Raw genomic sequence first — 27,160 nt, forward strand, 5'->3', positions numbered from 1 at the left:
TGGAAGATATAAAAAAAGAAACAAATTTGAAAACTACTGATATATGAAGTGGGAATATCAGTGGATGATATGAATAGCAGAATTAACAGCACAGATTAAGTAAAAATCTGTGATCTTGAAGACGTTAAAACAGAAAGTCTTTAAAATGAAGCATATCAAGAAAAGAGACCAAAGAGAAAGAAAGAATGGAAGGAAGGAAGGAAGAAAAAAGAAGAAGGAAAAAGAGACAGAAGAAAGATAGGGTTTCAGGGAACTCTGGGAAACACCAAGCATTGTTACATGTGTAAGTGGAGTCCCAGAGTTGGGAAGCAGATGAACGGAAGAAATAATTGCCAGATTTTTCAAACTTGATTGAGACAGTAAGCCTACAGATCCAAGACTCTTAATGAAACCCAGGTAGGGGAAAGACACTTGCGTTACATGCGTGCGTGCGCGCACACACACACACACAGAGTCATTCTTGAATTCTAGGCATAGGTAAAGTGTCCTTTAAAAATTAGGTGAAATTATCACATTTCAACCTACAAAACTTGGGATAATTTATCTTCTGTGAACTTGCACTATAAGCAACGTTGGAAAAGTTCTGCAGGCAAAATAAAAATTATACCTCATGGAAACTTGAATCTAAACCAAAGAATGAAAAATTCTGTTTATAGTAAATATGTGATATTTATCAAATTAAATTTTTTTCTTTATTCTTTAAAGTATTAGTAATAGTAATGGTTCTTATGTGGTTCTTAGCATACACAGAGGCAAAATCATGCTAACCAGAACACAAAAGCTGAGAATGGAAACTGTATATATTCTGTTGTGAGCATCTTACGTTGTGCGTTAAAAAGTATCATTTAAAGGTGGGCTGTGATAGATTGATAGGTACTATAACTCTTAGAACAACCACTAAAAAATAAACAAAGAAGTAGTAAAACAATGTACAAAGAACAGGGAATCATAAAAATTACTAAATCCAAAGAAGGCAGGAAAAGAGGAAGCACAGGTCAGAAGATACAAATTAAATATCAACAAGATGGATTTAAACCCAACAACAATAACAGCTTAAATGTAAATAATACCAGCACTCCAACTGCAAGAGAGATTCTATTAAAAAGGGAAACCCAACTATGTACTTGTCAAAAGAAACTTTATATTTAAAATACAGTGATGTGAATCAGAACAGGATGGAAAAGATACACAGCAGGCAGATAGTAATCACGAGGAAGTTAGGATGCGTAGGTTAATATCAGAGTAGACCCGAGAACTAGAAATATGTTCTTAGTTTTGCAAAATCCATTCCATAACGATACAGCAGACAATTCTTCCACAAGGCATTGCACCGTAAATAACTACCCCAAAGGAAGGAAAATGACTATCTGAGTGAAAGAAGTGAAGCAAAAGAAGTGTCCACACTGTGTGATTCCCCTGATACAAAGTCCAGAAAACGCAAAGTAACCTCTGGTGATAGAGCTACGTTTGCCCGAGTGTAGGTGGATGACCCAGGGCACGATGAAATTCAGGAGATGGTGGAAATGTTACTGGTGATGTCACTGCAGTGGTGATGGCTTCCCAAGTGTAAACATTTGCCAAAGCTCACAATGTTGTGTGTTTCAAGTGTATACAGTTTATTAATGTGAATTGTGAGTACAGTGAAATACCATCACACACCACTAGAATGGGCAAAGTGTGAAGTCCCGGCAATACCAAGTGTTGTGAAGATGTGAGCAACTAGGAATTTCGTAGCTTGCTGGTGAATGTCTGCCATGGTGTGAGCACTTTGTTCAGAAGTTTCTTAAAAAAAAAAAACCTGATTTGCTGTATGATTCAGCAGTTCCATGTCTAGGGATGGTGGTGGCCATGGAAATTGCTTCTGAGGTCTCCTGCAGTGACAGTGTAGTTGACCCGTTGTCCCAGCTGCCTAAGCTCAGAAGCCCAGCTCCGGGTTTGGGTGGGCGCCGCGTTTCCATGAGTTGTTCTTGCCAGCACGTGAGTGTGACAGGGCTGTCAGAGCAGGCTCCCCCCAGGGATCTGGGGGGAGAGAGACAGTCTCTTGCGGGTGATTTGGCTCAGAGGTTTTCTGTCAGCTTTGTCAAACTGATCTTAAAACTGCCTGACTGACAAGCCCTTCCATTCCTTTTCTCTTTCCTGCCCAGAGATCTGACCCGCGTCCTGCGTGGTCAGATGGTTTACTACATCCCCCTGGTGGCTTCTGTGTCTCCCTTCACGTGTCTCCCGGTTAATTCTGTGTGTGTCGTGCGGCTCCTCTTGGTGTTCGCCTCTCAGTGGACCTAGGTTATCACAGGTAATTTCTCAAGACTTGCTTATCGGTGTTTACAGCAGCGTTATCTACAATAACATCAAACGGGAAACAACACAAATGTCCATCGGCCGGTGATGGATAAGCAGTTTGTGCCAGCTGGCACAGTGCGCTGCAGCCAGCAGTGGGAGTGAGTGGGAAATAGCTGCTGCTACATGCAGTGTCATGGGTTCACATCAGAAATGTCACACTAGGCGAAAGGAGCCAGAAACAAATGTAACTTAATGTTTCCTGTTAGATGTGTCAGTTAAAGTACCTCGTCTTCTTTACTTTAAGTAAGGCAGCCTATTCCTAGGATTTACAAAATAAAAGTCTAATGTGGTAAGAGTACTTGATCTCTGGTGGAGAATCTGGGACTCTGAAGTTGCAACCCTGGATCACATTTTAAAGTTTAGTCCGCTCTAAAAGGGATAAACCTGGTCTCAGAGGATAAGGTGGAAATGTAGAGAAACAGACAGGACACGATTGTGTGAAATCTGGAGTTCTGAGGAATGCACTGATTGTCAGCGGTGCTAACTCTGTGCCAAGCCCAGTGCTAAGTACATATTTCATCTTTAAAACAGTTTCGTGGGGATTAATGATCTCTTTTTACAGAGGATGAAGGCACGGCTTAGAAGGGTCAAGTGTCTTGCCCGTGGCTGCCGACTGAGGGAGGGCAGAACTGTGATTTAGAGACGGGCTGTCCGCCTGAGAATCCTGTGAGTTTAACCCCCCCCGGGATGATGCCTGCCAAACCAGTTCCAGGTGAACGTGGGCTGACGAAGGACGAAATATGAGTTCACTTGGAGACAGGAGTGACAAGCAGGCATGGGTAATCCCAGCGGCATCTTTAAAATGGGCTTATGTGTGTTTCTTCTTCCCTTTCACATTTTGACTAAAAATGGTATCAGTCTTGGGGACTGTATTTTATTTTGTCACTTCTACTTGCTGTGTTCAGAGTGGTGTATCATTACTGACAGCTTTTCCCCTCTTCTCTGGACTAATAAGAATGACGTAAACCAGAAGAAAAAAGCACACTGGGAATAATCACGTAGGTGATTGGACGTTACACAAGCTGTCCTTCTGTTCGCAACATCCTTTTCCCCACGCTTTACGAATGGAACTGGCTACCCCTAGTACCTGTATTGTGTCACTTGCCCCTCCTGTTATCTGTTTACTACCACCCTTCTTGCAGTGAAAGAGGCTGCTGGCATGCTTGGACCAGTACTGGGGTGTGTAGCAGAAAGAATAGATTTTAGCCTTAGACATTCAGTCATTTAACTAGAACCGAGCAGAGCAATTAGGACGGGAGTACCCTATGGGATAGTCAGCATGAAAGAATCATTACAAGTAGGAATCCATTCAACAGAAGCAGACTTTACTTGACAATTGTAAACACAGCTCACATCTTAGGGAAGTGTAGATTCGTACTATCGGATTGCTCTATTGCTGCATTAAACAAGGTTACTGTTATGTGCATTGAGCTTATTTCTTAATTCCCAAATCTGTTTAATCCTTGTGTTGCATTCTGAAATGGCACAGATTCTTTCAGTCATTTCGTACTCATTCTTACTATCCTGAGTCGTTTCAGTGTGGTAGCAAAAGCTGCGTGTTTTACAGACACTTCAAGCCCACTCAGGCCTTTTTATTACCCTCTGCATAGAATGTTCTTTCCCCAAGGTTCACATCATCATTGTATTCACTTGCCTGCTTAAATAGCTTGTCATAAAAGGTGTCCATGATTATACATTTAGAGTCACATGCCTTCAACTTACTTTACCTTAATTTCTGTTACCTTGGTTTATTTTTCTCAGTAGCGTTTATTAATGCATTGTGTATTACTATGTGCAAGTAATGTATGTTATAAAACACATTCTATGAGGCAATACTGTATTATAGAAGAACTTGGTTATTTTTATCCCCAACTAGAATGGAACTGCAAGGAAGTGAGAACTTTGTTTTGTTCAGTGCTGTATCTTTAATGCCTGGAATGATGCCTGGAAGGTAAAATGTAATTGAAGAAAATGTATTTTCCAAATTAATATAGTGAATACCTAGCTTTATGAACATATTGGATACTGCTTTCCTTGCATCATCCAAAAACTCTTCTAATGATTAATCTTCCCTAAATTGGAATTTCTGTGGATAAAGCTGAAGATTAATGTTCACCGTAATAAGGCTGAAATTCAGGGTGAAGTTACTCCTGAATCGTCGTTGAGAAGAACAGTATTGGCTAATGCTCATTAGTATTACCTCGTACGCTGACCTTTGACTGCTGCCTAGAGTGCACTCCACTCTGAATTTCTAAAACGACCGTAGTTTTACTATCCCAGTCTCTAAATGATAGTGTTCTGCGAGTGTCTGTTAATTGCTGCTCATCTTGTTTTGTAGAGTCTCTCTCTCTCTTTTTTTTTTTTTTTTTTTTTTTTGTGGCGTTAACCTCTACACACCAAAATCTCTCTCTCGTCCAGCGTTCTCTCGAGTTCCAGGTGCCCAGGCCAGTCGCCTCCTGTCACGAGGCAGCACCTGTCTTGTGCGTCTGTCAGTCTCCTGCGATTCTTACTTCATTCACGGTGCTGCTATCTATCTGGTGGCTCGAGTTGGAGGCTCAGAAGTACCCATGGTATCGTCAACTATTTCTTATGAGACACACACCATCTTAATCTCTTTAAATGTTCTCTTTTTCCTAAAGGTTTTCATGCATCCATTTCACCTTTATTTCCATTTCCATGGTTTTTCCTTCGGGTCTTTATCATCTTCAAACACATCAGGTTCTTCAGTCCAAACTCCTCTGGTCAGAATCTTTTGTTCTTTCTCTATAATCTTTCCAGCGTATTATCTTGGCGAGTTAGGCTCTTTGAGATCTTGGCCCCTGTTTTTCCAGCCTAATTTGACATCTGTGAGTTTCTCTGTGGCAGAGACTCGATCTCATTCATCTCTGTCACCTCATCACCTAGGATTGTATGTGATAAATAACAGCTATTAGGAAAGAGTACAATGAGTGAATAATATACAAACAAGCGAATGGATTTTAATAGCACGGCTCAAACATATCTGATTCTTTCTTGGCAGTCTTCATTAGCACCTGTTTGGGGAAAAATCAACAAGCCATCAAGCAAACCAATAATAAATCTTACCTAATCCATGTTTAATAAGAATTTACTGTATATAAATAGATGATCATAGATAATTCTGTAACAGGCTATAAACTTTAATGTCACATGGTTTTGGATAAAATTAGTACATTACTGTAATAGCAAAACGTTATCTAAATATCTTCTACCTGTGGATTTAGGAAGGTATATGAATTTAAATAATGTCTTTGCTGCTTTCTAAGTGTGTCCATTCATGTGTAACCATGGAGGAAACACTTTGAAATCCAGCTTCTTATTTATCTTCATGGTCTTCCTGTCCCCAAATATCATGAAAGTGAATGTTAATTTTTCTTTGGAAGAAACGCATTATGTCTTCAAATTGATGGCCATCTTTCCATCAGGTACCTGAAGTCCTCCTCTAATATGGAGACTCAAAGTATGAAGTGCATAATTATTCTACCTTTTGGGTCAACATAGACACACAGTACATTCACTTACTCATCCAAATTTGGTAAATGCTTACTAGATATTAAGGACTTGATGAATCATGAGGGACTAGGAGATGGATAAGAAGCAACTGCTTTATTAAACACTTGACTTCAGAGCCTGAAGAGAGCCTTGCAAGGTCCTGCAGGCAGAGAGATGACTTATCACAGACACTGTGGGGACACAAGTATGACCGGCCCCTTCAGAAGCTCACGCTTCCCTTTGACACGTTGGAGCCCTGAAACCACTGCAGCTTAGTTAACAGACTTATTTTTTTTATGCATTTGATATTAGCTTTTTTGTCATTTTAAATATTTATTTTGTTTTGGCCACTTCTTATCTCCCGTACATTTAACAGCGTACAGTGGCCACTGGAAAACCCTGTGTTAATAACGTGGGGTGATAAACTGTTTCTCTATATGAATAACAAAGCTCTGTCCACTTGTTGGCGAGTAAGAACAGTTGTGCAGTTGTTCAAAGTCATTTGTTTAATCTCTGAATAAACCAGAGTATCTGATCTAATTTCATCCATAAAATTATAAGTGAATAAGCTCCACCTTATACATGTACCTTTATTGTAGGAGAAACAGGCAAAAATCTCTCAGCTTATTTCTTACGAGTGAGTTTTTATTAGCATGAGCACATTAGATTTATTTTAACATTCTAATGGACTTGATATTTAGCTAGTAGGAAAGCCTCCGTAGGAGACGTGGGTGTGGAGGATGATGGGTACCGTTAGTTCTGCAGCTACGGCCGTGACCTACAAGCCATTCCTGAATCGTATTAAAAGGCAAAGTCCTAGTTTTACTTTTTATGATCTAACTTTATTTTTTTTATAGTTAATATCTATTTTCTTATTCACTTGAGAAGGGAACAATTGTTATAAATATAAATAAACATTTTCAGATGCGTGATGCTTGTGAGATATGTAGGTTATACTTGCAGACAAAATATTGAATACTGATTTCCATTATACAGCTTTCTTTTTACTTGTTTATAACTTTCTGAAATATTACCCATCTCAGAGTAAGGAAATCTGTCTTTGGCATCAATCTGTTCTTTAAAAGCAGTTTAAGATGCTTATGACTTGCATAATTCAAAGCCGATGAAAAGTTCCAATTTTTAAGTCCTAGGAAGATATCATCCACATTTAATTACATCTGACAGAACTGTGGTTTATCTGGAGCCCCCTCAGCAATGTGCACAACCCTAAAAAGAGACAGAATGTTCTCATAGAATGATGGAATTGAGGTGCATCCATTTTTATGTACTGTGTATTATCCTTAGAAACTGCTTTGAAAAACTTTTTTTCCATATCAGTTGATGAACTTTGAACTACATACAGTCCAAGGTGCCAGAATAGGAGCATTTTCTTTTTCTTTCTAAAAAATACTTATTTTTGCAGAAATATTTTATTTTCCATATTTAAAACTTATACATAAAATGTCATTAGAAGAAAATGATTATTTGGTTATGATTACTGACACGTCTGGCTTTTCTTACATTGTTACGAAGGTTTCTTCCTCTTGTAGTAAATGAAAAAATGAGTAGAAAAACCAAATTTAGAAAGTAGGGACAAGGAAAAAGGAAAACAATCCTATGTGATTCCCCTGTGTAGATGCCCTGCCATTTTGCACATTTTAGTCTTTTGCTGTTTGAAAATAAATCTCTGTTTAATCTATCGACTGAAAAATATGCACAACCGAAAAGCCGAGAATCGTGTTTTATTTAGCAGACTTGCTGAGGACTGACGCCCGGTGGGTGGCCCCTCGGATCACTCGGAGAGCCTGCTCTGCAGAGGTCAGGGAGGAGCCAGGGGATAAAGGAGTTTTGCAACAAAAACCAGGTAGTCAGAGCATCAGAAGGTTACAGCTAATGAAAGAAAAAACAAGCATCTCAAGTTAATGAATTGAGCACTTTTCTGTGTGCAGAAAGATGCCAGAGTCTGGGCTCACTGAAGTCACCCCTTTGACCTGCGCCTTAACTGTCAGGGCCAGTGTCCTGCTTTCTCCATCCTGAGGCCCCTCGGGGCACCGTCCTGGGCGGCTGCAGTGGCTGAAGGCTTGATGGCTGCAACATCCTTTGTTTACTGAAATGGCGGGCAGTATTCTTTGTCCACAAACTGTGTACTTACCTGTGTTTGTATTGCTCCATGTAATTTTTAAAAAGGGTCAGTATTGTTCACGGTATTTTTTCCTGCCGTGTACGTGTAGCTTTTTCTGCATGAGGTGGTGTTACTCCATTAGTTGACTGGGGGTGTGCGTGCAGCATGTATTTTGTCTCTTCCTTATCTTTGTTTTAATTTCCTCCTCCTCTTCCTCTTCCTCTTCTGTCCTTCTCTCTTCTGGTCTAAATCATTTCACTGATAAACAGAGGAGGCTCAATTGCAAAAAATAATTAGAAAATTTCAAGTTAATTCCATGTTTCCTTTGTAATCTTTGGTTAACATGTGATGGAAGACTATGACAAATATTTAGACTGACTTTTTATATATTCAATTACTCATCTCTTCAATTAGCTCGGGAAAGTATACTGCCCATTTCAAAGAATATTCAACAAGAAAAATGAAAAAAATTTTAAAAAGGCTTTAACACCCGTGAAGACGGAAGCAAGAAGGGTTAGGACTAAAGGATACTATAGCTGATCCCCTGCCTGAGTGTGGCCCCTTCTTATCTCTCTGCTCAAAACAAAAGATGGATATTAAGTCAAATAAAAGATTTGCAAAAAAAGTGTACCGCTTTTAAATCAAGGGGATGTTTTATTCAGTCATTAGAAACTTAAGAAAATACCGTAGAATCTATAGAGGGGATTTGGCAAGTTCGTGATCTACCTGAATTTAGATGAGAACATTTTTGGTTTAATTTAGTGACTGATTTTACTGGCTCAGGGTTTCACATTTTCTCTCAGATTCTCCACCAGTTCCGGGACAGAAATGGGCTAGCGACCCCAGCAATGAAGGAGATGCCGTCTGGCCTGCCGAGCAAATCTCTCGGTGTCTGTTTTGATGGAAACAGAGTAGAAGTTAACATTGATAAAAGGGAAGTAAGAAGTTTAAGGCTAATTTTGAGATAATTCTCTTATTTACTTCTACCTGTGGATTGTGCTTTGTTTGCAATAATGCTTTATAACAAATATTTTTTTCATGAAGCAAATTGGTTTTCTTCCCCCCATGGAACCACTGTTAGGATCAAGTTACTTCACAGGCTTGGCCTGACTCCAGTACTCGAAGGTGTTCAGAGATCTCTAGTTCCTACTTACAAGATCTTTCTAAATGTTCTACTTTATTCATTAGATTTTATGCATATACAGTACATTTTTCAGTTGGAATTTTCTCTTCTAAAACTCCTGCTAATTACAGAGACATTTTGTTTTTCTGACATTTGGGGGAAAATTACCTTGAAGTTTTACACTGGAAATATCAACTTAAAAATGCCAATCCTTCATTTTCAACACGGTTACACAGTTCCCTGTCTCCCCTGAGTGTATGGAACTTCATTCATTTCATCACTGGTGATTGTCATTATGGACATCAAATGACTTCTGGCAGTAACTCAGTTCCTGCTGCGGCACCTACGGCTGCTTGCCTGTGCATTAAATGCTTCCAGACAACAGATTTCTCATGCCTTTGTTGGGTAATTTACCTGTCTCATTTCTTCCAGTTGGTTTGTTATTTCTTGCTGTTATCACAGCTCTCCTAGCTGCTAATCTGCTCCGAGCTCAGAAATGAAGTCAGCGAGATATTTCCATTGCATGAAATAAGAATTAATAGATACAAAATAAGAGATTGTGGGTCTCACTATAAGTAAGAAGCATGCAGTATTACATAGTGTACTATCAAGAAATCATAGTTGAGATTTGGTGCTAAATATTTAAAATACGCTTTCAAACCCCATAATGCAGTGTGTTAATTCCCTGAGAAGACCTTCTGTTCACTTTTGTAACTTTAACACTGGTACTTTCACTAGATGCATCACCTGAAGTGATTTTAGTAAAGTTAAAAGATGTCTGTTAAACTATATTAGTGAGAGCCTCACTTTACATCATGGTGTATATTGAAATTTGATATTGGACTTCAAAATTTGCTAAGTTGAGTTTTTTAAATGACAGTTTATAGGGATAAAATTCACATGCCATACAATTCACCCATTTAAAATGTGCAGCTTGATGATTTGTGGTACAGTCACATGTATCTGTGCAGTCATCAAAGCAGTCAGTTTTAGAACATTTTGTCACCTCAGAAAGAAACCCCGTTCTCCTTAGATATTACCCACCTCACCTCTCATCCTCCCAGCTGTAAGCAACCACGAGTCTATTTTTTGTCTCTATAGATTTGTCTATTCTGGACATTTCATGTAAATACAATTGTATAATATGTCTCCTTTTATTGCTGGCTTTTTCAGTTAGCATAATGTTTTCAGTTTTCAAGGCTGAGTCATGTTGTAGCATGTGTCAGTGTTTAGTTCTGTGCTGTGGTCCAGTATTACTTCATTGTGTGGATATACCACGTTTTGTTTGTAACCCTTCATTAATTGATGGGCGTTTGGTTGTTTTCACCTTATGGTTATTATGAATAATGCTGCTATCAACATTTTGTGTTGATTTATTTTTTTATTTATCTTGGGCATAGATACCTTGGCTTGTAGATGGGAATGGAATTGCTGGGTCACATGGGTACCCGATGTTTAACCGTTGGAGGAACTGCCGGATTGTGTTCCTAAGGGCCAGCGCCGTTTTGCATCCCCATCAGCAGTGCGTGAGAGTTTTGATGTCTTTACATCTTTGACGGTACTTATTATTACCTGACTTTGATTCTAGCCAGGCCAGTGCGTGTGAGGGGCTGTTTCATTATGGTTTTGCCATAATTGCATTTCTCTGATGACTAAATTTCATGCATTTTTTCCTGTGTTTCTTGGCACTTTGCCTATCTTTTTGGAGAAATGTCTTTCAAATCTTTTCCTCAGCTTTGAGTTGGGTGGTCTTTTTATTATCGAGTTGCAAGTGTTCTTTATATATCCTGGGCACAGTCCCCTCCTAGATATCTGTAATGAATTACAGATCTTTTCCTTCATCCTGCAGGTTGCCTTTTTACTTTCTTAATAAGTCCTTTGAAGCATTACAGTTTTTAAAAAATTTTGGTGAAATCCAATTTGCTTAATTTTTCTTTGGTGCTTGAACTACTGATATCATATATAATAATCTGCAGATTCTCATTTTTACAGTGATTCCCATGAGGTAATTTAACTAATTTAATGCATATTACCTTAAAAAACCAGTTTACTGTACAATGTGGAATATCTCAGTAGACTTCTATTTTCTCTGTGGAATAGTGGTAATGGGATAGACTGGCGTTCATGGAGAGATTCTTTTTCCCAGTGTTGATTTTGGAGAATTGTCCCAGTTGGAAAGGTGGTTTTTGTGCAGCGTAATTGTCACGTAGCTGTCATAATTATGTGGCAATTCCCTATTTGTACATATGCTATTTAGGTAGTACTACTTAACATAATGATAGTGTTTCTTCTTTTGTTTTTCATATGGAACAGACGTTGTTCTTTGAACCTGTATTTTGTAACTTTAAAAAAATTCATCTTCTTCCTGGGCTCAATAAATACGAAAAGCAAATAAAATCTTACACTTTAAGTTCCATTTTAGGAGCATTTCCTCCTGAATTTCATTTTCCTAGCATATAGCCGTGATTTCCTGTCTTTACTTATTACTTATCAAATGATCTTGAGCTGGATTACCTGTGTTGTCATTAATGGATTTTTCCTAAGAAACACTACACCATCTCTTCTCAATAAATAGTGTGTGTGATGTTTAAAGACATGACAAGGCCTGGAGAGAACAGCACAGAATCAGAAGATGGTAAGAACCAGTGATGTAGAAACATACAGAAACTATGCAGGTGGAAACCATGGCTTCAGCAGCTTTAGAAGGAAAGACAAGAAAAGCTGAAAGGTGGTAAAAAGCCTGGCCTTAGATTCAGGGAGATCACAGAGGCAGTGGTAATGTGGGAGGGAAAAGAAGATCCTGATAAAAGATGGTTCAGTCCAGACAAGAGAAAAGCAAACATGCAGGGAACAGAAAGAGAGAGGAGAAGGATACTGGTGTGATTTTCAGGTCGTTAATGGAAAAAAAAGAGAGAGAGAGAGAGAATGGCGCAAAAAGCAAGACATTTTGCTAATTGCATTTTTTTTCAGCGTTATGGTACAATTCTCTCTTACATACAGATGGGAAAAATACAGAAGACACTTAAGAATAGATCCTGATGAAAAATACAGTGTATAATTTCAGGAAAGGACAGTGATGACCTGGAAAATTGGTATGTGCCTTGTCACAGTGTTACAAGATCGGACAGATTCTGTGATGCAGTTAAATGAGGATTGGATTTGCCGACATTCAATATTGGGTCTGTTTATCAAATGCCAACCGTGTGATGTGGGTAATTACTTTGCTCTCTGAGACTTGGTTTCCTCAGCTATGAAAACGTAAAGAAAAATAACTTTTTCACAGGATTCTTTGGAGACTGAACAAGGCGATAATGCCCCAATCACCAGCCTGTAGGTGAGGGCTTAATAAACCTTTGTTTAATGTGAGTTACCAACCCAGCGTCCAAAGGTGTCAGTCACAGTCAATAGGTTTTCAGTAAAAGCCTTAGAGATTTCAACATTGTAGTTAAATGTGGCTACAGTTACTCTAGGATGGCAACTCTAAAAATAGGACAAGATACTGAAATTAGGGAATGTGTTCTTTGGGCATTTAAGTAGCATTCTTGCAGGAAAGGCCGTTTAGAAACCAGACTGCATCAGCACTTGGTGTTGGTTGTGAATCTTCTTTGGTGCTGTTTGTTTACATGCAGATACATCAGTGGAGTGGCCAAAGTTACACAGACGCTAGAATCACTGACAAATCATAGCTTCCCTTTATTTTCCTACGTATCTGAAGTACACTGAAGGCTGCCATTCTGTCATCCAACTAAATACCCGATTGCTTTTTATCTGTATGAAAATCTGCACTTTATTATTCCAATCAGATACAATTTCTGTTGCAAACTGAAGGGCCAGTAGCTATAACCACTGATGTCAGATAAGTAAAGCCTTAGTTGTGTTTTACGAAGGCTAATTTCTTAGTTTGGATAACAGTTACAGTTATGTGAGGTGTTGGTATTGGGAGAAGCTGAGTTAAAGGAATTAAAAATTAGCATCTTTATTTAATAGTATGGCTATCCAGTTTAAATATACTGTTGCCTAATACTTAGTATTCAGAATCACTCAAGATAATCTAACTGTTTTACAGAAAAAAGGGCAGTTCAGAAACATTGCCCTGCAGCACGGGTATGTGCTTTCCGCGTTAGTCATTCGCGTTGTTTAGCATTCTCTTCACTGGTTGAAATTCAGTATCTTAGAGATTCTCAAGTATCTAGTTTAAGAAATGTTTTCACGTACAGTATTAGGCATTCTTTTTTTATTTAATACTTATTACTTTGAATGCTAGTGTCAAAAATATTACTGAAGTAAAAAAACACTTTATGGAAGCAATACTATATTCATCAAATAAATGTCTTCTCATATCACTTTTATGACATTTCTAGATAGCAAATGAACTCATTAATTATAAATAAAGTATATTAATGCAAATTTAAGTGTATTTATAAGCCCTTGAAAATAATTTTGGGTATACTAAGGAAAAGATATTTTGATTAAAAACAAAAATAAAAACAAACAAAAACCCTGCAGTAGTTTCTGTAACCAATGATAAGAATACTGCCGTTTTGAATGTTTTTTTTTTACCATTTTTTAAAAACAACTTTATTGAAGTATAATTCACACATCATAAAATGTACCTGTTTTATATACACCATTCAGTGATTGTTCACACATTTACTGAGTTGTACATCTGTCACCTAATCCAGTTTTAAAATCATTAACTTCCTCGTGCCCATTTCAAGTTCCACCCTTAACATATTTTTTTAATTGCAGTGTAGTTGATGTACAATATTATATAAATTACAGGTGTATGGTATAGTGGTTCACAATTTTTAAAGGTTATACTCCATTTGTAGCTATTGTAAATCATTGGCTGTACTCCCCGTGTTGTACAGTACATCCTTGCAGCTTATTTTACACCTGATGGTCTGTACCCCTCACCCCCTGACCCCTGCGTTGCCCCCCGCCTTCCCTCTCCGCGCTGACAACTGGCAGTGTGTTCTCTGCATCTGTGAGTCTGCTTCTTTGTGGTCATGTTCACCAGTTTGTTTTATTTTCAGGTTCCACATGTGAGTGGTACCACACAGTGTTTGTCTGTCTCTGCGGTATTTCACTTGGCACAATACCCTCCGGACATTTCGTGTAAATGAGCCACATGACACACAGTCTTGGTGTCTGACGTCCTTGACTTAGTGTAATGCCTTAGCGGCTCCTCCGCGTCGCTGCCATGGTCAGTGCTTTTCCTTCTCACCCCTGAACAGCACTCCGCTGTATGAATGTACCGCAGTTTGTTCGCCTCTTCGTCAGCTGATGGACACGTGGGCTGCTGTCACTTTCGGGCTGTTGTGATAGTGCTGCCATGAACATTTGCATGCAAGTCCTTGTGTGCGTGTGACTGTTTTCTTGAACAAGATCTAGTGACTCCTTTTTCTTACCGTAATGAATACCTTACGGTGGATTACATGCTTTTTGTAGTTCTTTGCCTGTTGGTTATTTTTCAATGCTTAGCTTCCTTTTCCCAAGAAAAATCATAGCCATCAACTTCGAAATAGGAAACTGGCAGTGCAAGTTTGGTGTTCAGATGAAATTACTTACAGAATTAAACTCACATATTAATATTTTAAAATATTATGTTTTCCAGTTAATTGTAATGAGAAGTTCTATTAGTAAACATGACACGAGAAATATGACACATTTTCAGAGAATGACAGTAAATAATCTCAGGTTTAATGTTTTTAAATAGCTTAATCATCTGAAAATAGCAACAAATACTATTTTTTAAAACACCGCAGGTATTCTAGGGTAACTGTGCCTGCTTTAGGTTTAAAGATATGGGAGGAAATCTTCCAATTTTTTATTTACAAATTATGGTAAGTTACTATTAATTTTTTAAAAAGCAATGAGAGAGAGAATGTGTATTTATCTATTGAGTTGTGGGATTGCAAATGGAAATTTTTATATAATTATTTCCTTATATTATTTATAAGGTAAATAACTATTTTCATGTCCGTTTCCTGTATTTGCAAAGTAGTGGTAATTTATAAAACCTCAATCATAGAATCTGATTTTGCTTTAGAATCATGTGTGTCCTGCTATTATGCTAAGACTGATACATGCAAAAAAAAGTTCAGATTTGTCAAAACTACAAGAGAGTTGATTTTCTAGTAAGTACTTAGCAAACAGCATTATTTTGTTATTATTATTTTATTAGTTGAGCTTCTTCGTCTTGTCAGGGAGAAAGAAATTTTCCTCTTCCTTTCTGGGTCCTTCCGGCTGGTCTAAGAAATAAATTAACAGGGACTGATTGGTAGGAGAAAATCAAAGAAAAGTTTGATAACATGTGTATGTGAGAGAGACCCAGGAAACCTGAGTAACTCATCAAATGGTCAGAACCCTTACCTTAAGTCACCATCTTCAGCTAAAGACAGAAGAGGACGCATGCCAGTGTAGTGGGTTGGGGCTTCAGAGGGAAGGAGGGCAGTTCACATGGGGGAGAAAAGCAAATGTTTGCTGGGCCAGGGAGCGAGTGGGCCACGGGGAGGAATTTTCACAGACTTTGCTGGTTCCCTCCCGTCTGCATGCCTGCCTGGTTCATTGTTCATTCTGCCTCCTCTGTGGTGATGCTCCCTTCCTGGAACAGGTCCTCCATCTACACTCTTGAGGAATTTGGCGAAGGTCAAAGTTCCTTTCTGAGTCTTTTGGGCTTTTGATTTTTTTCAGCTCAGAATAATCCTTATGCCAGGGAGACATTTTAGGGGGGCAAGTTTTGCTCCCCTACAGTACACATCCTCTCTATTGCCTTATCTGCTCTTTCGTCTCTTTAGGTTTTAGCATAAGAAATAATCATATCTTTTTAAATTGTTGTTCTTTATCACCTTTATTGTAGTATGGTTCCTGTACAGTAAACTACACGTATTTCAGATTTACACTTTGATTAATTTTGATAGATGTATACATACCAATGAAACCACCACCACAGTCAAGATGGCTAACATTCCCATCACTCCCTGAGAGGTACAAGTTTTGAATTCCCAGTTTATTCCTTCCCACCCAGCTCTACCCTCTGGTAACCATAAGTTTGTTTTCTGTGTCTGTGAGTCTGTTTCTGTTTTGTAGATGAGTTTATTAGTGTCCTCTTTTTCCTTCCTTTTTTTTTTTTTTTAAGATTCCACAGGTAAGCAATATCAAATGGCATTTTTCTTTCTCTTTATGGCTGACTTCACTTAGAATGAAGATCTCCAGGTCCATCCATGTTGCTGCAAATGGCATTATTTTGTTCTTTTTTATGGCTAAATAGTATTCCATTGTATAAATTTACCACAGCTTCTCTATCCAGTTATCTGCTGATGGACATTTGGGTTGTTTTCACATCTTGGCTATTGTAAGTAGTGCTGCTGTGAACACTGGGGTGCATGTTTCTATTTGAGTTATATTTTTCTCTGGATATATGTCCAAGATCTTCTCACATCCAGGAAGTCATAATTACCGGGAGGAAGTTATCCTTCAGTGGTCCTTCTCTGTAAAGTTCTCATGCTGTTTGTAGATTTTCTGTAATGTAGATTTTTTTTTTCCCCACAAAAAGAAGGGGACAAACGTTGAGTAAACACCCTCCCTGTCCCAGGATCATCAAAACAGTATTGTAAGGTAGATATACAAAACCTCAGATTAGAAAATGTAAATTAAAAACTTGAAAACACAAATACATAAGAAAGACAGAAGACCTGTTTGAGTGCACGTATAGCTGACTGCAGAGGCCGTCGTTTGTTACGTTCACATAAAGGTCTTTGGTGAATACTGTGTTTAATGTTGCAGCATTTTAAAATCAAAACTTATGTTTTATGTCAGGGGAAGAAAATAATGAAATTCCACATTAAGTCAAAATATAGCACTCATTGCTGCAGCAGATAGTCAGTTATAATTCAGAAAAATAATCTCAGAAGAGATTTAAGCTATAGTTAATTATTTGCATGATTTGGGTTTTAAAATGTCAGACAAGTCCACGATGATTATAAGTCTCAACAACATAAAACGTCGCTGTTACTTTTCTTAACAAACCACATTTGTTATATGCCTGTTTTGTGCTAGGTTCCGCTAAATGATTATATGTGAAGATAAATTTCTGCTGTTGATGTGTTTTAAGGAAAATAAGAAGTACCTTACTTTTTGACGTATGGATTGACTTTTGATTCAAGTAAAAAAAAAAAAAATGTGACAATTTCTTGGAAGTCACGTGAATTTTAAAGCTAGTGGATGGTGTGCTCCTTTCCACAACCCGTGTCTCTGTCCTAAGTGAGGACACAGTGTAATTCCGTGTTGAAGGAGTGCCCAGGAGTTGGATGCACTTGCGAGAGGGTCCTCTCCCATCACTGTTACTGGTGACGTATGGCAAACTGTTTAATAAAACCCTCCATTTTCCCCTCTGTAAAAGTGAAGGTGACAAGCTTCACCTGGTGGAGTTTTCAGGAGAATTTGCTGTCACGGAGTCATTCTAAATCTCCTCCATTCACTGTGTCTAGCAGCGAAGTTTTCTCTTGTCTTCACCTTCTCTGGCTTTTAACTTTCTCATCACCGCAGAGGCAAAGGACTCTTCTTGGTGTGTGCGTGAATGTGTGTATTTTCTTTCCTCAAGCACAGAGCATTTTTTGAGCCATATTTTCTTCAGTTCCCAAAGGAATATTCTTTCCCCCAAATATATCTAATTTAAACAGCAACCAGATATTAAAGTAGCACTGATATTCTCATTATACTGAATAGCGTTTTCAGTCTTCTGACGCAGTGGGTGAGAATGTCTGGGCTTAAGCTTAGGGGGACACAGGGAGAGCATGTGTCTCCCTCCCTTGTGAGTGACCGGAGTGCAAATTGTTGTCCACTTTTTCTTTATCCTCATCCTCCTCCTCAGTTACATAATGGCTTACAGTTCAGAGTTTTGTTTCAGGACGTCACTCATTTGATCTGCCAAAAATTCCAGAATCAAGCAGGGCAGTTATTAGGGTTCTTATTTCACAAATAAATAAGGTGTGGCACAGAGCACTTCAAGTCCTCTGTCCTATACATGTAGGGAATAAGCAATTTAATGTGCCCTAAAGTCTTTTAGCTTCAAATGCAGCGCTCAGTGTCAAGCAAATGCAATCTGCAGGGCCAAGATGGAGTAACAGAGGCCATATTAACAAACAGAGTATCTCCCAAGACTGCAAAATATGACAGTGGTTTCAAGCACTGGATGTCAAATCATGAAGGACTGTGATCATCAAGAGACCAGAAAAAATAAGGAGAGCCCTATAGTTTCCTTGGTTTGCTTCTTTGAATTTCCAACCTGCAGGGCAGGTAGAGGGCACTGAAGTCAAGCCTGGCAAAGTCTCTGTGTTGAGGGGACATTGGTGAAGGGACAGGGTGCCTAGATTCGCGGGGTGGAATAACCAAGAGGAGAGAGATGCCTGGAAATAACTCCAGATATTGGCAGAAGGTGCCCTTGAGTATTCGGCTCAGTGCGGATCACCTCATGCCTGTGAGGAAGCTACCCCAACCATGGAAAAGCACAACCCCAGTGGCTAGTGGAAACACTCCCGGTCAGAAGACCCAGTGCCCCTAAGTGCCAGCTCTTCTCAGGTTGATCTGTAGAATGAACCCAATCGAAATCCCTGCCGGTGAACAGAAAGCCTTGGAAGAGCCAAAACAACTGTGGGGAAGGATAGCAAAGCCGAGGGACTAACAGCACCTGAGGTCAGGACTCACTGTGAGCTCAGGTAATGAGCAGCGTGCGACGCTAGGGAAAGGCTAGAGAAATTCATGAATAGAACACATTGATAGATCTGTACGTGAGCAGACAACTGATTTTTGACAGAAGTACAAGTACAAAGCCAAATCAGAGGACCAAGGACGGTGTTTCCAGAAAATGATGCAGGAATCTTTGGATACCTGTGTACATTTGGATGAGTGCTTCACACTAGAGACAAATAATCCAAAATGGATCATAAATGCAAAATCTTTAATGTACACCTTTTAGACTAACACTAACAGCTAATCTTTGTGAACTTACCTCAGGTAAGTATTTCTTAAACACGACACCCAAAATACTATCCATAAAATAACACCCTGATAAATTGGGCCTCATGAAAATTAAATATGTTTGTTCTTGAAAAGATAGGGTTGTTAAAATTCAAGTCACAGATTGGGAAATAACTTCAAATTATGCATATGATAAGGGATATATCCAGAATATACCAAGAGCGCTCAACACTTAATGATGAGGAAAGAAAAACCATTTTTTAGAAGACCAAAGATTTAAACAGATCTTCCATCAGAGAACACATATGGATGGCAAACAAGCCAGTGAGTCTCACCAACGTCAGCCGTTGGAAATACTCAGCACTGGGATGCCGCTCCACACCTGTTAGAATAGCTAAAATTACAAAGAACAAATGTTGCCAAGGACGAGGAGGAACTGGAACATTCATTCCGAGCTGATTGGAATGTAAAATGGTACAGCTCCAGGAAACAGTTCGGCAGAAAAAATTTTAAGGTTAATGTATTTACCATGTGATGCAGCCAGCCCATTTCAAGGTGTTTCCCTGAGGGAGAGAAGAAAACAAGTATTTCCACACAAAGGTGTATACATGAATGTCCCCAGCAGCTTTACTGGTCATGGCTCCAAACTGGAAATAATCCAAGCGGCCATCAGCTAGTGGACGGATGAAGAAATTCTGGGACGTGCGTAAAATACGATGTGATTCAGCAGTAGAGGAAATGAGCTCTTGATTCTGAAGGAAAGAGACCAGACAAAAAAAGAGCATGTTCTGTGGGATTCTGTTTGTCTCAAAATGTAGGAAAAGCAAACTAGTCCACAGAGGCTGAAAGATGGTCAGCAACCGTCTAGGGATGGGAGTCGGGGGAGAGGAAGGAGGGACTTAGCTGTGCTGAGGAGGCGTTTGGTGTCAACGGTGTATGTGTCATCCTTATTCGGGGTGTAGTTTGATGGGTATGTATAACACGTCAAAGGATAGCTCAAGGTACTCTTCCAGTAACGTGCACTTTACTTAATTATACTTGTACTTAATGTCAGTGACATTTAATAAAGTGCATACATGTTTAAAAATTTGATCTTTATCAAAGATCCTGTTTGATTTACGATCCCCAATTTTGTTTGAATCAGTGTTAGGATCAGCCTTAGCAATATACTAGAATGGCTTAAACTGATCTTTTTAAGTGTTTTAAAGTAATTATCTAGAGGGCATTTGGTAGTATTGCATATTCATGTTTGAGATATTAAATGTGTGATTACATTTTCAGAACCCCAAATCAAGAAACACAACTTTACGACTCTAGTTAATTCACACACTCGTTTGGAGTTTCTGAAAATTGGGCCAAATGAAGGAAGTGGCCTCAAGCAGAAAAAAGGCTCATGAATGGTTATACTGTCCAGATGCATTTTTTTTTAAACACTCTGATCCTATGTGAAGCTAGTTTAGGAGAGACTACCGCAAGCAAGTGAGAAAAACCAACATTCACCTGAGCTCATTAACCGGCATAATTTTGTTTGCATCATCAATCTGGAACAGATTAAAATGCTCTGCTCAGATGAAATCAGACTCAATTTCAGGCTGAACTCTGCTGTGTCAGTACTCAACATTCTAATCTCAAATTCAGCCATGTGATGGCTCCTTCTAGGGGAACTGTCTTAAGAGCATTGGAAAACTATATGCTTCAAGTGAGGGTGTGAGAAATGTTTTATATTTTTATACATGAACAGAACCTTTAAAAATTGTCTTTGTTCCAGTAGCCCCCCATTAAAATTTTTTTTGATAAATGTACAAGAGTCATAGGGAAGTTCAATTTTTGTCTCATGCACACTCCATTCCATTACTACCACGAAGTGTGTCTTTGATCCTTTTCCAAATTTTTTTCCCAAAGGACATCATTCAGTATAGTGCTTCTCCTCAGAATAACAAGACATTTTTAAAAAATGCAGTTTATGATTCCCCAAGGCATAATAATATCGTTACGCATTTACACGGTGACTTGTCTCGAGGGAGGGTCTAGTATGCAAACTGATCAAATATCAAATTCTCCTCCTATATGAAAGTCAAAGAACGTTTGTTATGTAGAACAAAAATTATTTGCTGAAATCTTCATTTCTGATGTTGTTCAAAAAGTACATTCAGATGAATTACTTCCGTCTTAGGCACTACACAGTTTTGTTGGAAATCACTCATGTTTTATTGGGTAAGCACAGAAGTCCTGGAAGGCGGGTCTGTTGTAATTGTGTGATGCAGGGAACTTTGTCTCTCTCGTTTGATGATGTGTCCCCTATGCTGTGGCAGCAAGGTCATCAGGAAACACTTGTGGAAAAAGATTTTTTTGCTTTGCTCTTTGTTGTTTTAATTTTAATGACTGTTCTTCTGGGCAAGACACTTCCAGAGCAAAGAGCATACCGTGATTTGATGTTTACATTCACGTATTACCTATATTATGTATTGATTACCAGCGTGTTCTTGTGCTTTGAGCTACAAAATCAAATCAGTCACACTGGGGCATAGAGCACAATGAAACAGAAACTGTCGGGAGAGGCCTGTGTCTGCCAGAGTAGAAAGTGTTCAGAATCAGATATACTTCCAGCCAGCGAGAACCAGTATGCTTGACATAGCCTGAAATGTCAAATTACTCTATTTCCAACATTTTTCCAGATTTTCCATTTCAAATGACTACATTCTAAATCTCCTCTAAATAAGAACATATGTAATCACCGTACCACATTACATCTAAGTTAATATTAACTCAACAGTATGTATATAATTATATACAGTGCATATTTAAATTTTGCAGAGTGTTCCAAAGATGTTTTTTAAAAAAGTTATATAATTCATGGTCCAGTCAGAGTCTGTGCATTGTCATGGATGCTCTGAGATGCAATTTATTCCCCTAGTTGCCTGCAACACTCCCAACAGACAGCAGCTGGTTTATGTCTCTCAGGTGTATTAATCTTTTCAAGCCTTTGAGCCTTGTTCCAAAAAAGTTCCATCCTGTTTTGGTGATGTTGATTTTTTTTTTTTTAATCGTCCAGGCTATTCATTTTGGAGAATGTCCCACTTGTGGATTTCATTTCATGAATAGGTTTGGAGAAAACATTCCAAAAAGTACACTGCATCCTTGATAGTGTATACTTCCTTTTAGCATAATTTCAGGAGGCACCTAATGTCAGATTTCTTCATGACTGTTGAAGCTAAGTAGATCATGAGGTAAAGATGGGCAGGTTGGTGACTTTTAAATTTTTTTAAAAATTTTTATTGAAGTATATAGTTGGTTAACAATGTTGTGTTAATTTCTGGCCTACAGCATAGTGATTCAGTTATACATATATATTTCTTTTCATATTCTTTTCGTTATAGATTATTACAAGACATTGAATATAGTTCCCTGTGCTATACATGTTTATTTACATATAATGATATTTTTAATACATATATGGGTTTTAACATACATATGATACATGGCTCATATATGTTCTTTTTGTCACCTGTTTTTCTTTTTTCTTTCCTGTTAAACAAATTTATTATTATTAACTTCCGTTATATTAGCTTGATAGTAACCTGTTTTTTTCTTTCTTTAGTATGAGTACTCTAGTGTGAGTACTTAGATTTATTGTAGTCAAAATTACTACTCTCTTTACTTTCCAGAAAATGCAAGGGCCTTAAAATCTTTCAGCCATATTTACCCCCATCATGAACTGTTTTCAGATGCAGTACTTGAGCTCCTGTTTTAATTTAACAGACATTTTAAGTACCATAGACATTGTCAGTCTTGTTTTCAATTTTCAGTATTTAACTTACATTTATCTCCTGATTTGACCTTTCAGCATTTGTCACTCCTTCTTGCAGTACGATGCTTCTAATTAGGGACACTTTATTTTTTATGTTCTTTAGTATTTCATCTAGGTTTGTTCTGCTTGTAATAAGTTCCACTTTTTTTCTGAAACTGTCTTTATTTAGCCTTCATTATCACAGAATATTTTCACTGTGGAGGGAACTCTGAGATACTAAGTTTTATTTCCTCCAAGCACGTATTTCCTATCCATTGTCTCCTGGTTTCCATCATTCCTGTTGAAATGTCAGCTTTCCATCCTTCTTCTAAAGAACCTTTAAAATATGGGGAAACATATGTTAGAGGATTTTAAATGTGTATAGCTGGAGCCACAAAAGGATTAGAGAGCGAGAACGCATATGGAGCAGTCTGGGAAGAGATGTTACCTAAGATGTTTCCAAACTGAGGAAGCAAAGATTCCAGCAGCTCTGGGGGACCAAACGTGAAGTTTCCAGTGTGTCTCAACAGCGTGTGCTCCAGATGCTGTCATAGACCACCTCTCTGCAGACCCTCACGGTAACCCATGAGGCTGATGCCAAGTCCGGCACCAGGACAGCTGAGACATGCTGCTATTTTAGAGACCTGAGTCCCTGGACTCTACGGCCACTCTGCTTCCTCACACCGCAACAACCCCTTGCTGCTTGTGCTTCTCAACACACCCAGGTCTATCTGTGTCTCGAGAGAGTGGCGATAGCGTGTCCACATGGCCGTCATCTCCTTTCCAGTCTCACTGTATGTGAACTCGGTCCTTGCAGATCTACCCATCATGCTGTAGCTGAGGTGACCTTATCAAACATAAATCCGATTGTTATGGCAACATTATATATGTTCATTTTTACATCAAAATGTTTCAGTTATTCATGATGATTTCGTCATGGGTCTCCCTGACTTCCTAATTTTAAGACAGAAGTGTAGCAAAGGCAGGACCACCTCTGTCTCATTACTTCCGTATTTACAGTACTTGGTGCCTTGTCCTGCAAAGAGAAGTAGCTTAATACATATTTTGTGACTGGATAAATGAATGAGTTATATGTAGATAGTATCTTTAAAAATCTTTCAATATAGCTTTGCAGTTTATTCCTTTTTTTCCTATCAGTTCTTAGTTTTTAGGGCAAAACTGACATGTGAAGACTCTGAATCATGATCACAATGCACTGTGATCAGCATTATAGGTGTCTGCTCTCATCCGCATAATACGCCTCTTCTTCTCGCCCCAGGACTGCCTGGGGCGAGATAGCCCACTTCTCCCGGGTCAGCCTCACCTGCACGTTACTCATACCTGCCTGCACGTTGCTTATTTCACTTTACTTGACAAAAGCTTTATGGCTTCAAACGGAAGACAAGGCTGTAGTCACAATGGGACCAGTTACTCCTTTGTAAACATTCACGGGTGAAACAGCTGCTTTAATGAATTCTTCAATGTGAAGTTTGTTACGGCATAACGTTTTTCCACCTCTGAACATGTGGCTACTTTGACAAAGTTAGATGCAAATGATTTCGAGGATATACTTACTCCTTTTCACTTTAGGGGTGGTACCTTATGGTGATGTCACCGCGCTCAGAAATTTAAGGAAAGTATCATGTCTCCTAAACTAGACTTGATTTTCTCAACCTAGGTGTTTACAATCAATTCTGAGACAATTTCCACCTGGAATTGTCTGAAAAGTGATTTTAATTTAGAATTGCCAGGTAACAACAGGGAAGTCATATTATTTAACATGAATATATTTTCCAACACTAAAGTTTTATAAGTCTAAGTTATATGCATTCCATACTAAGTACAAATCGTTCTTATAAATAAAAATAGTGGGTGAGATTTCTACATAGGACTAAAATTTAATGCTATATAATAACCACTTTGACTCTCTCAAAGGTTGTGGAGGGACTATAATTTTGAGTTTCCTGACTTTTGCAAAATGAAAATCATAGCATGAAACATCCCTAGATAGTACTTTATAAGCCTAACATGGGAAGAAAGATTATAATAATTTCTGTCTAGCATCTGACTTTTGGCAGATTATCTATAGGCATTGCTGTCTTTTAAAGAATGAAATCATATTGCGGATTTTTTAAAGCATTTTGAGAAAATGTGAATTACGCTCTGCTCTCCTTTTCTTGTGTGTCCAAGGCTCCCTGTAGTTAGACTTCTTACATGTCAGCGGGCTTCCAAGGACAAAGTAAGTTCTGACAAAATTCTTAAAGCCTGGGCGTGGGAGTCCCAGATCGCCACTTCCTGTGCATTCTGTTAGTCAAACCGAGTGCCAAGGCTAGCCCGAATCCTGTGGGAGGGAGCGAGGTCCCACCTCTTCAGGTGAAGATGGGCATGCTGAGCAAGAGAGGGTGGACAGCAGACCACAGGAATGAGAACAGTGAATATTTTGAGAGTGAAAAAAGTACATTTACTGTGTAGGGAAAGACATTTATGAGTAAAAGATGCTTGATAATTGAAAGGAATTTGCTCAGAATGGTTTGTAGATACAATATGTAAACTCTGATTTTCAAATTGATATACAGCTGTGTGAGTTGTTCAGTTTTAAAGGCTACTCAGGGAACTCTCTGGTTCATGGCTGTGTTACAGGTGGAAAGTCCTCAGTTACTAATTCCTGCAGAAAAATGCCTTAGTGGAAGGGAAATGTCTTGAACAAGGTCATGCCACTTTCCAGGGTGGCCCTCAGAGACCCATCCATGGGGGTATACAAAACCCTGGCCTCTTACTCGGCAAGACAGCTCTGAAGGACCATCACAGCTTCAGATCTCCCCTCAGGCGTGGCTGAAGTTTTCCCTGGCTCTGCACAGCTCAGCCTCTCCCTCTCCCCAGACCTGCTTCCACAGATGTTAATCCTGGAAACAGCCCTAACCCTGCTCCCGTTCACCAGTCTCTGATTCAGAGTTGACTTCCCTAACCTGCTGCGGTTGGTACCGACAATGTCAGAGAAAGCAGTTACTTGGGTGGAATTTTGAATCCGGGTAAACCACTGATCACCCACTGCCCCTCTGGCAACGAGGATGCCATATCCAGTGCTAGGGGAGATCCAGAGAACAACTGTTCCGTTACAAAGTCAGTATTCCTTGAGTAACTTCCTGAAAGGTTAAGTCACCGGGAGGAAGAATTACACAAGGCGGTGAGTTCTCTAGAGCTTCCCAGTGGTGCTCAGAACTGTGCGCGGGGCTGTTGGGCTCCGTGTCTGAGCTGACATGGATGCCAAGAAGGAAGAGGGCGTCCGGGCCCCGGGTGACGGGCGGAATGTGGCTCAGATCCCCTGGGCTGCAGACACTGCTGCTGGTCGTGTACTCAGTTCGTTCTCAGTTGGAGTTGGCATGGTAGGTATTCAGCCCAAACACACATTGGTGTTTCAGCTCTTATGGAAGGTCAGGTGAAAGCTTCTGAAATCCTGGCTGAGATAGCAAATTAAAAACATCACCGTCTAGAGTTAATGGTAGAAATTAGTGCACCTTAAAGACTTATTGGGGGTCATGGGTCCCGTATATCTCCCTTTGCGAAGACTAATCAGTCCAGAAGGATAAGAGTGGATGGCTGTGAACACAGCCACCTGGTGGGCCCTGGTCCCGGCTGGGCTGCCAGCTGTCCTTGCCAGAGTAGGTCAGCACAGACTCCTGGTCCAGGTCTACAGCCAGCAACTTGGGAACGCATGCTCTTTCCATCCTGGTTAGAAAAAAGAATGAGGACGTGTACACGTTCACATGGACTGGGCTCCAGGATTACCTTCACAGTGCTGCCAGTGGCTGGCCCCTGTACTGCCCTGGCTGAGGTTTAACCCGTGTCTGGGGCCACATCCAGTGATAACCGAGGTGGGGTTGTGTATTGACTCAGATCCTGCAGTCCCAGTCTGAGACCCACCCAGAGGACCATCCGCCTTCAGAAACCTCCCTGGGGTTGACTGAGGCCTCCTCTGAGATGGCTTCTCAGGTCACCTCTTCTCTTGCCCCAAAATGCTGCTTTTCTTTCCCTTCCCACTCGCCTCTGTCTCAGCGTGTGCTTCTTGGGAAACTGAGTCCACAACGTAAGTCTAGTAGAAATGCTTACTATGTGTACTTCAGTATCTTGTTCAGCACTAGTTATCGCTCTTAAAAATATAGCCAGAACATTTAGTTTTCTTTGTCCATAGTGAGGCCGACGGTCCATGAGTGTGTAAATGCTACCTGGAATTTAGTTTGTTAAGTGTTAAGGGAAGAAAATGAGATAAACCACATGAGGTTCTGGACACTGTATTTTG

The 27,160-nt window shown here is 39.3% G+C and overlaps 1 protein-coding gene across 1 annotated transcript in view; it reads left to right on the forward strand.

The window, feature by feature from the left end:
- Nucleotides 1-2,255: 2,255 nt before the first annotated feature.
- CSMD1 (CUB and Sushi multiple domains 1) overlaps nt 2,256-27,160 on the forward strand; it is a 1,664,412-nt gene continuing 1,639,507 nt past the window's right edge. Inside the window, 1 exon segment of the mRNA XM_032468715.1 lies at nt 2,256-2,293. The gene's annotated coding sequence lies outside the window, so the exon portion shown is untranslated.

The sequence above is a fragment of the Camelus ferus genome, chromosome 26, assembly GCF_009834535.1.
Source record: "Camelus ferus isolate YT-003-E chromosome 26, BCGSAC_Cfer_1.0, whole genome shotgun sequence".
NCBI classification, from domain to species: domain Eukaryota; kingdom Metazoa; phylum Chordata; class Mammalia; order Artiodactyla; family Camelidae; genus Camelus; species Camelus ferus.